The sequence below is a fragment of the Lissotriton helveticus genome, chromosome 1_1 (genome assembly GCF_964261635.1).
Source record: "Lissotriton helveticus chromosome 1_1, aLisHel1.1, whole genome shotgun sequence".
NCBI classification, from domain to species: domain Eukaryota; kingdom Metazoa; phylum Chordata; class Amphibia; order Caudata; family Salamandridae; genus Lissotriton; species Lissotriton helveticus.
Genome location: NC_136057.1, coordinates 470800149 through 470816391, shown reverse-complemented (window position 1 = coordinate 470816391; position 16243 = coordinate 470800149).

Below are 16243 nucleotides of genomic sequence, written 5' to 3'. Positions count from 1 at the left end.
CCCGCTCCTCCGGTGTTTGATGCGACGTTGTAGACCTCCCAGGAGTCACGGAGGGCTACCAGTGCCACCCAAGCCTGCCGCTTCACTTCCCGCACCCTTCCAATGACTGTTCGGGCCGAAGTTGCGGGTCCAAAGCTCAGGTTTTCAGGATAATTCGGGGATCTGGCGCGGAGCTCCGAGCTCACGCCGCCTCTCCCATCGGCGCTCAAGCTACGCCCCCCCTGGTAGCGCATAGTGATGTTGTTGTGCCCCTGAGTGATGCTGTGGTGATGCGATAGATAGAGTGAGTGTGATAGATAGATAGAGGGGGAGGGCGATAGATAGAGGGGGAGGGCGATAGATAGAGGGAGGGCGATAGATAGAGGGAGGGTGATAGATAGATAGAGGGAGGGCGATAGATAGAAGGAGGGAGGGCGATAGAGTGAGGGCGATAGATAGAGGGAAGGCGATAGATAGATAGAGGGAGGGCGATAGATAGATAGAGGGAGGGCGATAGAGTGAGGGAGGGCAATAGATAGAGTGAGGGAGGACAATAGATAGAGTGAGGGAGGGCGATAGATAGAGTGAGGGAGGGCGATATATAGAGTGAGGGAGGGCGATAGAGTGAGTGAGGGCGATAGAGTGAGTGAGGGTGGTAGAGTGAGGGCGGTAGAGTGAGGTCCAAAACACCGACCTGTCAGAACAGCACTTCTGGAACTGTCTGGTTGTCCAGTAGGCCAGTCCAATCCTGCATAGTACATAATCTCAGCCCTGTGAATTTTTTTGAAAGCTGCCCAATTTTTCTTTTTGCGTGAGATGTATCGAACAAGCCTGCTTCTGTGAGTTGCATGCGTGTGTGAAAGAGGTGTTCTGTTCTCCCACATCAACTCTGAAAGGATGAAAGGCTGATTTGGCCGTGCTGGGAATGATGCTTATTGCCTGGATGTCACATAAACAAACGTCAGCAGCAAGCGACTTACTCACAAGTCATTCATTAAAACACGTATTCATTGAAGCATCCATTCCATCGACTCTAGCACCTCAACTGAATAGAAGGCGGTCACTAGAGGGGAGAGCACTGAGTGGGGTTTGAATGCATAAAGAAATGAGTGCAGGGACAGGGTAAACTGTAATTCCATTAAAGCCCTAAAATACATTGAAACCACCTTGGGCACTGGGTAATTCTTCCGCTTAGCAGCCTGCTGTATCTAAGCTTACTGTTGAAAATTGCTGACTACCTGCTAGCACTCAGAGGCGACCTTTCTCTTCAAATACAAGAAAAAACAAGAACAAACGTTGCGTAGGCAATGGGCGCATGGCAGGGGAGGAGGCGCAAGAGGGATGGGCTCAATGGGAGGCGTTTAAAGGGGAATTTTCCAGGACTGCAGGAGGCTCAATGGAGGCAAAGGGATGCGAGGGTCAGAGGTTGGGAGCACGAGGTTTGTGCAAGAAAGGAAGGAGGGTCGGAGTCTCAGGGCGAAGGGACGCGCAATTTTATTTATGTCAATTGATGCGATTTTATATAGCAAGGACTTTACCCGAGGTGTCAGAGCACGTCACGAATAGGAACAATAGTGTGGCTCGTGGCGTTGTTTGATGAGGCCTTCTGTGCATGAGTGCACCAGTAAAGACAACCAGAAGGAGAGGCAGGATAAAGGCGCATTCCTTTGAAGTCTGATGGCCTGCTTCTGTGAGTTGCATGCGTGTGTGAAAGAGGTGTTCTGTTCTCCCACGTAAACTGGTGTTACTTTTATAAAATTTGGTGGGCGGTTTGGGGGTTGGGGGAGAGGAGGAGAAGACGGCAATAGATGTCCGGCCCAGGTGGTAGGGTGGCAAGAATGTAGAAAAGCGGAGCTGGAGGGAAGGGATTCCGGATGTGGAGAGAGCGCGAGCCAGATGCCTATGGACTGCGGTGGTGATGGAAGAACGGGGCCTGGGGGTGGGTGGTAAGACTGAGGGGGCGCATTCCTTTGAAGTCTGATTGGGGGGGGCGGGGGAGCGGCTTGGGAGCGGATTCCTTTGAAGTCTGATGCCTAGGCTCAGACAAATGGTGGTGTGTGAACGGCTTCCTTTGAAGTCTGATGCTGAGGCATGGTGTGGGATGTGGCTGGCGATGATGTGCACGCACCTGGATCACATGAACTGTACGCAATCCGCAGCTAGGTAGACTTTTCGGACTGCTTACTATAATCTCGCCTATTCAATCCCTGTGGGATAGAATAGGTGAGACCTAACAAAAAACAAGCATTTGCATTTCAATCGGTGTCGCATTTGTGGAAATTAAGGTATTGGCGTTGTAAATGGCAATGATTTTTAGGTCTCGTTTTAGCCAACGCGCATGCGTTGTCTGCGAGACTTATGTAAAGGGACTTTCAGAAAAGCACCCCAAGGCTTTTCCGAGCGGATTCTCTACAGTACATGTGTGGGAGCACGTGCACATCGCACACCAAATGTCAGCCTGTGAGCCGCCTCACTCTGCACTCATGCTGGTTTATTTACACTTCAAAGGAATTCGCTCCCCTGCCCCCCTCCGCGCAATACCAGAGCTTGTTCTAATGGCTCCTTTGCTCGCACTCCCCCTCCCTTCTCCTCCGCTTTAACATGCGTTCCTTGGATGCTGCGCACTTGAGTGCTTCTGTCAGCGCAGTTGGACTGGTGTCACCCAGCAGCTTTCAGGCATGCCACAGCTCTCATAAAGAGTAGTGCATCAATGAGGCCGATCCTAGAGAGCAGCATGTGAGGCTACTGTGGCTCTCTCCCTGCCAAGGTCCTCAAGCAATTCCCGTGCGCTGCGCTCCACTCTAAACTGTAGCCCCATGCGCGTTGCTGCACTCCAAGCTGCTGCCTTGTGTGAGGAGCTGCTCACTAAGCTGATGCCCGTGTGCGGTGCTGCATTCTAAGCTGTTGCCCCGTATGCGGCGCTCCACTCTTAGCTGCTGCCCCGTGTGCGGCGCTGCACTATAAGCTGCTGCCCGGTGTCCAGTGTTTCAATCTAAGCTGCTGCCCAGTATGCACTGCTGCACTCTAATCTACTGCCACGTGTGCAGTGCTCCATTGTAAGCTGCTGCGCAGTGCTGCACTCTAAGCTGCTTCCCCGTGCTGCAATCTCCACTCCTTTGTGTCTCCTTTCTGGCCTCTTTCCTACTTAACTTTTCATCCTTTCTCCTTTAATCCCATTTCCACCTTCTCACAACCCCTTCGAGCACTGTTATCTTAACATTTGTGTTTCTCTCTGTCTTATGATATCTGCCCTGCCACCATTTACTTCGGACCCTCACATACCCTCACCCTCACATCTCCTCACCCTCACACACCCTGACACCCTCTCACCCTCACACACCCTCACACACCCTCACACCCTCACCCTCACCCACCCTCACACACCCTCACTCACTGAGGAAAATTATATTTTGCCTTGTTATATGTGCCTACGTGTTCCCCATCCTATGTTATATGTGCATGATCGATATGCATATATCCCCCTATGATCGATTAAAGACGCAATTATGGTTGTGTCCAACTCTAGTATACCAGTATCCAGTTCTCGTGAAAGCAACGAGTATTAGGCTTATGTTGCCACGTTATACAGTGTGCACGTTAATTCACCGCATTGTCCCCGTTTCTAGGCCTCAAAAGGGCCCGGACACCAGATCCAAGCTCCGGTTTCCTGAACCCACTCCGAGGAGCGATGCAGCCCCCACCTGCATCCCTGACCCTTCACTTACTTCCTGCCTCGCGGTGCCCGGCCCGGCCTGGCTCTGCCTGCCTGTCTGCCAAGAGTATGTTATGCTTCTAGTTATCAGTCCAGCCTCTCGTCTTCACATTCCTAAGCTACTGAACCGCATCAACAGTTTCAGCTATGGTCTAGTCTTTCTGTCTCCATGCAGGAGAAATACTGTATTAATATTCCTAGCTCACGCAATACATGTAGAATAAATGCATGCACCAGTCTTAGTGTCAAGTAGCCTTTGCCCTGATAACTTTTAGATTCTATCGACATATACTCCAAACACCAGATACCAGATATGATATAGGTACATGTCGTCCTGACACCGCAGACTTTAGTCTCCTCTTCTAGTGCAGAAGTCATAGCCCCCAGTTCTCCCTGGTAACACGTCATTGCCCGTTTTCGCGCGTTACTAGGTTAAAGGTCCCAGCTGCTCTCAGGTAGCCCCCTCCATGTTTCCGCCCACTCATGACATTTCTATGACGTTTCACATCACATGTCTACGTACACGCCCTGTACACGCCTTCTGTTTCCGCCCATGTCTTCTTATCTTACGCCTGTCACTAGTTACGCCTACTGTATGTAATGTAATTGAAATGTCTTACTATATATATGTATGTTAAACTGTAATGAGGCGCGCTGCAGCTGCCTTCCTTCCTATTTTATTTCAGGCTGTCCCGTTCCAGTCCCTTCCCTTTTGCCTGAATAAAACCTGTTCAACTCGGACACATCGGATCCTGCCTCTTATTTATTGAGCTATCTGTTATTGTTAATATATTCAAAAATAGTACCGGTAATTAATTATTTATTTACCACATAATGGCGCCCGAATAGGGACGAGCCCCTTCCTCACGCGCTGGCGATGCAACGCCGGTCCCCTGACCCTCTGCAGCCGTGACGGAACAATACCGTGCACGTGCAGATATTTCTGCTTCAAGTCTCCCTCAGGCCCACGGAGGAGACGGAGACTGCGGCCCGACATCCAGACGAAGCGGTGTGGAATGCGGTTCGTCCCGACCAGAGCCCAAGCCGAGAGAGCAAGGTCCGAAGTATCCGGAGGCCCACCTGTAACCGAAGTTTCCGAAGTTCGTAGTCCGACGTCGTAGCAGTCCAGTCCAGTCCGAGGCCTTCCAGTTTCTGCTTCCCGGTGAGTACCGTCGCGGGGGAAGTATCTAGACAGGGTCATTAGTTTGATCCTGGTCCGATGGGTTTGGGTACACAGATCCAGTCCGAAGTATTCACCTAGGTGGATACGGGTCCTGACGTGTCTCTTTATGGGACCGGTATGTTCTGTACTGTTTTAGCAGTGCATCCAGAAATTCTAGTAAGTTTCGTTCTCGAGAAATTCATGTGTTCTGTTTTCAGTGTATCAGGTAGTAATTCTGTTCGAACTGTTATTCATGTATTTTTATGTCGTGGTATGAGTGCTTTGTTCGCTATTTTTACTGTGATTATTGTGTATTGTGTTCCAAGTATATAACAGAAATGCCTCTGTTCTCGAAATTACGTCAGTTAAAGACCAGAAAAGGGTTACTCGAAGAAGCAGTTCCTGTCCCTCCTAGGGGCAGTCCAGGACATTTTATGTATCACAAGCATGGCTTAGATGCCATAATATATCTAGACTTATGGGCGGACTATACTAAGGAACTAGAAGAGAAATATAGATGGCCCGTATCAGGTACATGGGATGCCGAGTGCATCATGCGAGTAGAAGAAGCATTATGGAAAAAGAAAGCCAGACAGTCCCAGAAAGATGCCATCGAGTTATGGCGCAAAGAATCTCATAAAAGAACCGAAAAAGAATTCAGAAAAACAGAATTAAGTAGGGAATCCTCAGAAAAAGCCCAAGAAAGGGAATTAATAGAAGAAGGTGAACGAGTTAGAGCAGAACAGTCAGACCGACAGAGAAATGCCCTTATTAAAGGTATGTATCCTCTTCTTGCCGAGGGCTTGCCGAAGGCAACCCCGGAAGTACCCGGTAATTTACCGCCGCCAATGGTCCCGATTAAGCTACGTCACAAACCGACCGCAGCTGATATTTTTCTTTCGTCCTATTTGGACGATACAGTCCCAGAATATGCAAATCCTGTTCCGCCTGCTCCCGTTAATAATGTAATTCCTGTTCCGCCAACTACTGTTCCCGGGGGCCAAGTTCATGTTCCAGCACCCCCGGCCCAGCCCACAGTACATGCACCCGTTATGCCAGTCACTCTACCAGCCCGTACAGTATTCACCGACGATTCTAGTTTAGGAGCCGCGGGGGGAAGTGCTCCTCGCACCCCGCCTCAACCGAAACGTCTGACGCTGCACGACGTAGCGTTACAGCGTACGCCAAAAGTGGCGACATACACAGATCTCAAGCGACTTCTTACTGATTGTATATATGATCCAGTTCCAGGCGAAGATCACATGATCTTATATTCAGTACGTTTAAGACGGGTGGCCAGCTTTTTGATCACCCTGCCCGATATGAAGGAACATCTAGACAGAATATATCGTTTCATCCGTACAGGAGAGAATCCAGGAAGTATTCACGAAGCCATGGTTCAAAGAAAAGTCGAGACTCAGCTCATGATTTTAAAGTTCCTGATTAACTGTTTAATAAGAGAACAAGATTATCCAGATAAAGATCAAGACGAGATGAAAGTCCTAACCAGGTGGAGTGACAATATAGCCGAGGGAAAACACAAGACACAAGGTTGTATAGAGAGTATGTATAAGAAAATCCGTAAGGAAATAATACGTATACACAAGGAACGAGAAGCAAAAAGAGCAACCGAGAAAGAGAGTGACTCTTCTAGTGAAGAGGTAGACAGCGAGAATCCCTCCAGAATAGCGTATGTAGGTAGAACTAGACTTTCCGACCGATATTCACGCCTAGATTACAAGAAAGTTTTTCCTCTTCCAGTACCAGAACAGTGTTCTCTTGAGCAAGTATTCCAGGCCACCGATCAAATTCTGAAACCACGAATAGGTTATAGCGAGCTTAGTACAATGCATGAACAAGAACTCGCCCGATCAGCAGTCCGATGGACTAGTGATTCCACCACGTTTCCAGATGAAATAGTGGCACAAACGTTTCTGAAACTGCCCCCAGCCGAGCAACGTCTGGTGGGTACATATATGATCCAGCACCTCATTACACTGTATGAGGAACAGCATTCTGATCCAGGTCCTCTACATGATGTATTGAACGAGTTACTCCAATACAGATGGAAAGGTCTAGGTACCGATTTAATTAGTGTCATTCTAGAACAGCGCCACAAATACCGAACATTTCTGAATCCACATTTTGTTCACGCCTCACCCCCAGAAAGAAAATCATTCTACATAGACAGACAGAATCCGTTACGGGAAGTGCATCCAGTTAAGGGAGAAGATGGTAGTCTAGAATGAGTATTTGTTTACACCCCTATCACAAAAATAGAACTCTTGGAAATGAAAAAGTTAATTCCTTGTCATGATAAAGATCCAGCAGGGTTTCACCGTGAATTAAAGGACATGCTCCGTATGGGAGAATACACGTATCCTGATATCATTAAAATGCTAAAGGTCCTGTTGCCTGCGGGCATATATGAAAAACTCAAAGAAAAAGAATGGGAGGTGGGAGAGAAAAAGATAGATTGGACAGCATTAGAAGCTGAAGATAATACACGAGTACCAGGTACCGGTCTTGGGGATAAAGCTAAAGCTTTGCCCGAATTGTTAATACAAGTTTTGCCAAGATTACTAGCCACGAAAAAGGAAGATTGGGATGCCATCTCAGCCTGTAAACAGAAACAAGACGAAGATACTAGTGATTTTTATTCTAGATTTGAGAAATGTTTCATTATTAATAGTGGTCTGAAAACAAGTAGTGAATCGTACCCTCATCTTTTTGTTACTAAACTAGTCGAGAATTCAAGTCCACAAGTTAAAAATCGAGTACTGAAAGTCGAAAGTACATGGCAAGCTAATACTCCGTCACAGATGCTCCAGATGCTCCAGTATCACCAGAACAGAATCAGGGAAGAGCAGGAACACGAAAAGAGACGTATGAAAGACACAAAAATGAAAGTACTAGTTGCACAATCTGTTCCACAAGACAGTCAGAAGAGGGGTCCGAACCAAGCCAGTCATTCTGCAGCTCCCGTTAAAGGGACCTGCAATTACTGTAAACAGCCAGGTCATTTTATAAACGAATGTGCAGTTCTGAAACACAACATAGCTACTGGTAAGACTAAAGAAAGACCACGTCCGCCTAGACAAGAACAAGTTTCACAGACTTCCCAGCCACCACAGAATGCACAACAGACAGTTACAGCACTGCAGCCTATCGCTGCAACACAACACGTTACACAGCAAATGTACCAGTACGCACAGTCAGAGTATCCAGATTATCAGCCATATTCATGAAACAGCCTAGAGAGGGAAGTTGGCTTGCCTCTCATCGAGATACCTGTAGATCAAGAGGGTCCCTATGTACACAGTCAAGTATTGGGGAAAGACAGAAAGTTTCTGATTGATACAGGGGCAAGTAGGACTACCATCAGTCATGACGAGGTTCCAGGGGCTCCGCTCTCAGGCTATAGAAATATTTCCCTTGGATTTTCAGGAAAGCCTATTGTTAATGAAATATCGAAACCAGTTACTCTAGAAGTTGGTCCATTGTCCCGAACTACAGATTTGTTACTCACGAAATCTTGCCCAGAGAATCTGTTAGGAATTAAAACACTGAAAGAATTAGGAGCGGTTATATGCTGCTCCCCAGAAGGAGTCCGTCTGTTTTTGCGTGATTTTAAAGGTCATTATGTATTACGTGATTTTGATCCAAGATTATTGAATGTACCGCAGCATTTATGGGCGCAAGGTCCAACTGATGTAGGTTGTATGCATATCACACCCCATCGTGTCACTCTGAAGAAAGGTGTTGTATTACCACGAATCCGACAGTACAAATTGCCACCTGAGGCTGTAGCAGCCTTATCCAAAATTATTGACGAACTTATTGCTCAAGGAGTGGTTGTAGAAACTGACTCCAATGTATGTAATTCTCCTATCATTCCAGTCCTGAAACGTACTGATCCAAATGCACCTCCAGTTTATCGATTAGTGATTGACCTTCGAGAACTTAATAAGTGTATTATACCCCAATACCCAGTGGTCCCTGATATTTCCTCACTCTTGACAGCCATTGATTCTGAAGCCACGTTCTTTACAGTTATCGATCTCAAGAACGCATTCTTTAGTGTCCCTATTCATCCAGACAGCCAGTTCCTTTTCGGATTCTGTTTAAATGGAAGAAGCTATAAATTCACACGAGCTCCTCAAGGTTTCACAGAAAGTCCTAGTATTTACAGTCAAGCGCTTAAAAGACAACTAGACAATATTCACATGCCAACTGACACTGCTCTGCTCCAGTATGTCGATGATCTACTGATCACAGCCCGTTCTGAACGTGACTGCGAGCGCGCGTCACTTACAGTTCTGTATTTTCTGGCCGAGATGGGGCACAAGGTGTCCCCTTCCAAGTTGCAATTCTGTGTCCAGCAAGTGGTCTACCTTGGACACTTACTGTCCAAGAGGGGTAGGCAGTTGACACCAGACCGTATCCAGTTAATAGCATGTCTTCCACAGCCCAAGACACAGAAGGAGGTACGAGCTTTTATCGGCCTCACTTCTTACTGCAGACAATGGATTCCTCAGTACGCATTTCTAGCCAAGCCACTGATACAGTTAACGACACAGGAGGCAGCCGTATCGACTGTCCTCCCTTGGACCCAGGAACATACACTTGTTTTCAATGAGTTAAAGAAAGCTTTATGTAAAGCACCTGTCCTAGCAACACCGAACTATAGTAAGCCCTTTACACTTTTTGTTACAGAACGTGATGGTACTGCATTATCTGTTCTCACACAAGATCAAGCAGGACAATACAAGCCCTGTGCTTATTTTTCTAGCACATTAGATCCAGTGGCCCAGGCTCTGCCTGCGTGCCTCAAGTCAGTTGCAGCCACAGCTCTAGCTATCAGACAAAGTGATTCCATAGTGTTAGGTCACTCCCTGACAGTACAAGTTCCACACTCCGTGGAAGTTCTTTTAAACCGTACACAGACTCAGCACTTGACAATTGCACGTTTAACAGGTTATGAACTGACATTGTTTCAGCCACACATAGAAATCAGACGCTGCAACATTTTAAATCCAGCTACACTGTTACCCTCGATTACATCAAATCCTGCCACACATGACTGTGTGGAAGTTGTTAACACCATGACAAAGCCAAGACAAGATCTGACAGATATTGCATTACCAGATCCCGACCTGACACTTTATGTGGATGGTTCATGTATGAGAACAAGTACAGGAGAACTAGTAGCCGCGTATGCAGTGACTACTGAAACCGAAGTTATAGAAACACATCGTATTGACACCCTGTCTGCTCAAGCAGCAGAGCTTGTCGCTCTGACCCAAGCCTGCATACGAGCCAAGAACCTGAAAGTTAACATATACACAGATTCACGTTATGCATTCGGAGTCGTACACGACTTTGGAGTGCTCTGGCAAGAAAGAGGTTTTATGACTTCTCATGGAACCAAGATTCAACATGGCCCCCTCATTCAAGCTCTGTTAGATGCAATACATTTACCGACAGCTATCGCTATCATGAAGTGCAAGGCACATACGAAAGTCACCGACATCATTTCCCAAGGTAACGATCTAGCAGATCAAACAGCCAAGCTCACAGCTCAGACTCCAGACAGTCCAGTTAACACGACACAGACACACATTCCAGATCAGACTACTTGTATGACAGTTAAGGACCCTACACAAGATGTAATAGATATACAGTCACATGCTACTCCCGATGAAATAAAGAAATGGTCCGAACAAGGAGGGGTCCAGACAGATCAAGGATGGTGGACGAAGGGAAAAGCCACATGGTTTCTCCCCGACTCTATGGTTCAAGTCATTATTAACACCGCACATAGTCCAGCACACTTAGGAGAAAAAGCCATGTTAGACAGTATCCAGAACATTTGGTTTAACAAGCATTTACGAGCAGCAGCCAAGCAGAAAGTGCGTACCTGCATGATATGTTGTCAGTTCAATCCAGGTAAAGGTGTCCCGGTGGAACAAGGTGGATTCCATCCTCCTGACCACCCTTTTGAAGTCCTCCAGATGGATTATATTCAGATGGAGCGATGTCGAGGTTTCAAGTATGTCCTCGTAGTTGTATGCGCTTTGTCCAGGTGGACAGAAGCATATCCAGTTCCAGATTACACTGCTGCGACCACTGCCAGGCAGTTGGTTCGTGAGTATTTTCCCCGCTATGGATTACCTAGGGTCGTGTATTCAGATAACGGCCAGCCATTCTCATCCGAGCTCATGAAACAAGTTTCCCTTCTGTTAGGGTACCAGTGGAAGTTCCATTGTGTACGCCATCCTGAAGCAGCCGGTCTCGTAGAGAGACATAACCAGACCCTGAAAATCCGCATCGCTAAAGTTTGTGCAGAGAAAGGTGTAGATTGGATAGTAGCACTGCCAGTCGCCCTTTTCTATATGAGAATGGTCGCTCACTCCCGTTCAGGTCTGTCCCCGTATGAGATAGTGTTTGGACGTCCCCCCAATATGTGGGGTACACCTAGACCCCGTATCATTACCGATGTTGACAGTAATATGCTGACAGATTACCTGGCTTCCTTGATGTCTGCACTACAATCTTGTCGTTCACAGGTTGCCGCTGCATTTCCAGACAACACCGACGTGAAACCACACGAGATCGTTCCGGGGGATCTCGTGCTGATCCGCAATTTTGATCGCTCAAGTCCGCTGCAGCCCCGCTGGAAGGAGCCCCGCCTCGTTCTCCTCACCACCCGGACAGCAGTGAAGATTGAAAACCGAAAAGGGTGGCTACACGCCAGCCACGTCAAGAAATTCCATGGACTCAAAGCTAAATCTTTTCTCAAAGACTGCCCCGTTCTCAAGGACTGCCCAGAAACTGAATCTAAAATTCCCCTGTTAGAAAAAACTCCGCAGCAGGAGTATAAATCCAAGTTGAGGTCTAGTAAGTCAGCCAGTTTAATTGTCTAAGTCCCTCTCGGGTGAAACGGTTAGACAGGTTCCTGACATGTATGAGATAGACCCACACAGTGAGAGAGTTAGTCAAAACTCTAAGAGAATACGCTATCGAAAGAATCTTTGCAGTCGATGTATAGCTACTCTGTTCATTTTATTATTCTTAAGCCTTATGGTTACATGCATAAGTTATGCGTTGCATTTATGCTTTCCTATTTCACATGTACATATGTTTTCTAATGTTACAGTAGAGCACACATTTAGTGACCTGCCTCCTCACGAGTTATCCTATCGTCTTGCTATGCGTAATAATACTTTTATCCGAATGCTGCACTATTCACACCAGACCAGCAATGCCACTAATTGTTGGGTGTGTGGTCGACTTCCCCCTTTCCAGACACCGAAGGGAGTTCTGCCACTCTTTCCTTATCCTTTTTCACATAATGGTTCGTGTGGAGCATGGTCCACGTTAACGTCATCCCTAACTGATATGTCCCTTCTGAATAGAACATGTTTCCCAGACAAGGAAGGTCTTTCCCATAGAACAGGGTTAGATCTAGAAAATGAAGTATATGATCTAGGTAATTATTCCTCGAATTTCATGGTTCTGAATGTTCAGTCCGATACTACTCCAGATTTGCCTGCTATTTCAGTTCTACCAGTTAAAGGCGAATTATGTGTCAGAAAGAATGGTTCCGCACATGTAGGACATAGTGATTGTACTACTGTAGTCGAGTATAGTGACAGTGGGAAATCTATTTTCAAAGCCTCACGTCATTCTTATTTTGTTTGTGGTCAGACCGCATATGTTCGTCTGCCCCTAGATTGGGATGGAACATGTTACATTGCCTTCCTACTGCCACCAGTTTTCCTAGCCCCATCTGATTATCACCGAAACACACATCTAGTACACGTTAGACATAGAAGGGAGACTGAGTCCCCAATTGTCGATCAAACTGAAACTGCTCTAGAACAATATCAAGACTTCAATAAAGGTTTCTTTTTTTTCATAGGTCCTGTCCAGAATAGTAAGTTAATACGTAGGTTAACCAGAACCCTTGAAGCAGTAGTGAATGAGACTACTTCTGCTCTAGGTAATTTAACTGAAGAACAATCTGCTATGCGTTTTGTTGTGCTCCAAAATCGTCTCGTTCTTGACGTCATACTGGCCGATAGAGGAGGAGCTTGTAGAGTCATCGGATCTAGTTGCTGCATTTTCATTCCTAATAACGCGCCGTCTGTTTATTCAGCTATAACCAGACTTCATAAAATTGCCCATCAGTTACACCAGAATCCAGGCACCTGGACATGGTCCGGTTGGCTCTGGAGTATCATATCTGCCTGGGGATGGAAAGTATTGTCATTTCTAGGTATAGCAGTAATGTTCATATTCAGTTGTTGCCTCTGTTTACAATGTGGCCCTGCGATTTGCGGCATGTGTGCTACCTCTTGTATTCCTAGTCCTAAGTCCCGTTCCAAGACAATTCGAGACGAACAAATGATGCTATATGAACAGATAGATGGTATCATGAATATTGATGTTTCCTGATGGAAACGTAGGTCACAAGGAGGGAATGAGGAAATTATATTTTGCCTTGTTATATGTGCCTACGTGTTCCCCATCCTATGTTATATGTGCATGATCGATATGCATATATCCCCCTATGATCGATTAAAGACGCAATTATGGTTGTGTCCAACTCTAGTATGCCAGTATCCAGTTCTCGTGAAAGCAACGAGTATTAGGCTTATGTTGCCACGTTATACAGTGTGCACGTTAATTCACCGCATTGTCCCCTTTTCTAGGCCTCAAAAGGGCCCGGACACCAGATCCAAGCTCCGGTTTCCTGAACCCACTCCGAGGAGCGATGCAGCCCCCACCTGCATCCCTGACCCTTCACTTACTTCCTGCCTCGCGGTGCCCGGCCCGGCCTGGCTCTGCCTGCCTGTCTGCCAAGAGTATGTTATGCTTCTAGTTATCAGTCCAGCCTCTCGTCTTCACATTCCTAAGCTACTGAACCGCATCAACAGTTTCAGCTATGGTCTAGTCTTTCTGTCTCCATGCAGGAGAAATACTGTATTAATATTCCTAGCTCACGCAATACATGTAGAATAAATGCATGCACCAGTCTTAGTGTCAAGTAGCCTTTGCCCTGATAACTTTTAAATTCTATCGACATGTACTCCAAACACCAGATACCAGATATGATATAGGTACATGTCGTCCTGACACCGCAGACTTTAGTCTCCTCTTCTAGTGCAGAAGTCATAGCCCCCAGTTCTCCCTGGTAACACGTCATTGCCCGTTTTCGCGCGTTACTAGGTTAAAGGTCCCAGCTGCTCTCAGGTAGCCCCCTCCATGTTTCCGCCCACTCATGACATTTCTATGACGTTTCACATCACATGTCTACGTACACGCCCTGTACACGCCTTCTGTTTCCGCCCATGTCTTCTTATCTTACGCCTGTCACTAGTTACGCCTACTGTATGTAATGTAATTGAAATGTCTTACTATATATATATGTATGTTAAACTGTAATGAGGCGCGCTGCAGCTGCCTTCCTTCCTATTTTATTTCAGGCTGTCCCGTTCCAGTCCCTTCCCTTTTGCCTGAATAAAACCTGTTCAACTCGGACACATCGGATCCTGCCTCTTATTTATTGAGCTATCTGTTATTGTTAATATATTCAAAAATAGTACCGGTAATTAATTATTTATTTACCACACCACACTCACCCTCACCCTCACACCCCCTCACCCTCACACCCTCACACACCCTCACCCTCACATCCCTCACCCTCACACACCCTCACTCACCCTCACACCCTCACCCCCCTCACCGTCACAATCCTCTCACTCTCACTCACCCTCACACCCTCACCCACCCTCACCCTCACACACCCTCACAAATCCCAACCCTCACACACCCTCACACCCCTCACCCTTCCTCACCCTCACATCCCCTCACCCTCACATCCCCTCACCCTCCCTCACACCCTCACACCCCCTCCCCCTCACACCCCCTCACCCTCACACACCCCTCACTCACCCTATCACCCACCCTCTCACACCCTCTCACCCTCACACAGCCTCTCACCCTCACACACCCTCTCACCCTCACACACCCTCTCACCCTCACCCTCACACACCCTCTCAGCCACCCTCACCCCCTCACCCTCACACCCCCTCACCCTCACACACCCTCCCACCCTCACACACCCCCTCACACCTACTCACTCTCACTCCCTCACCCTCACACACCCTCGCACCCCCTCACCCTCACACACCCTCACACCCTCTCACCCTCACACCCCCTCACACCCCCTCACACCCTCACACCCACTCACCCTCACCCTCACACACCCTCACTCACCCTCACACCACCTCACCTTCACACACCCTCACAAACCCTCACACCCCCCACCCTCATACACCCTCACTCGCTCTCACACACCCTCACACACCCTCACAAGCATAGCATAACAAAACATAGCATAGCATAACAAAACACAGCATAGCACAGAATAACAAAAAAAAGCATAGGATAGCAAAACATAGCATAGCATAACAAAACAAAGCATAGGATAGCAATACAAAACATAGCATAACAAAACAAAACATAGCATAGCAAAACACAACAAAGCATAGCATAGCATAACAAAACACAACAAAACATAGCATAGCATAACAAAACATAGCATAACAAAACAAAGCATAGCATAACATAACAAAGCATAGCAAAACAAAACATAGCATAGTATAACAAAACATAGCATAGCATAACAAAACACAACAAAAGAGCAGAACAAAACATAGCATAACATAACAAAATATAGCATAACATAACAAAACAAAGAATAGCATAAAACATAGCATACCAAAACATAGCAAAACACAACAAAACATAGCATAGCATAACAAAACACAACACAACATAGCATACATAACAATACACAGCATAACAAAGCATAGCATAGCAAAACATAGCATAACAAAACATAGCATAGCAAAACAAAGCATAGCATAATAAAACACAACAAAACATAGCATAGCATAACAAAATATAGTATAGCATAGCATAACAAAGCATAGTATAGCAAAACACAACAAAACATAGCATAGCATAACAAAACACAACAAAACATAGCATAGCATAACAAAACAAAGCACAGGATAGCAAAACAAAACATAGCATAGCATAACAAAACATAGCATAAAACTGCATAACAAAATACAACAACACATAGCATAACAAAACATAGCAAAACACAACAAAACATAGCATAGCAAAACAAAACATATAATAGCATAGCAAAACATAGCATAGCATACCAAACACACCAAAACATAGCATAGCATAACAAAACATAGCATAGCAAATCAAAGCATAGCATAATAAAACACAACAAAACATAGCATATCATGGGGCGTGGCTACGCGGGCGACGATGGTGGACGCAGCTTGTTAGAGCTCCCACCG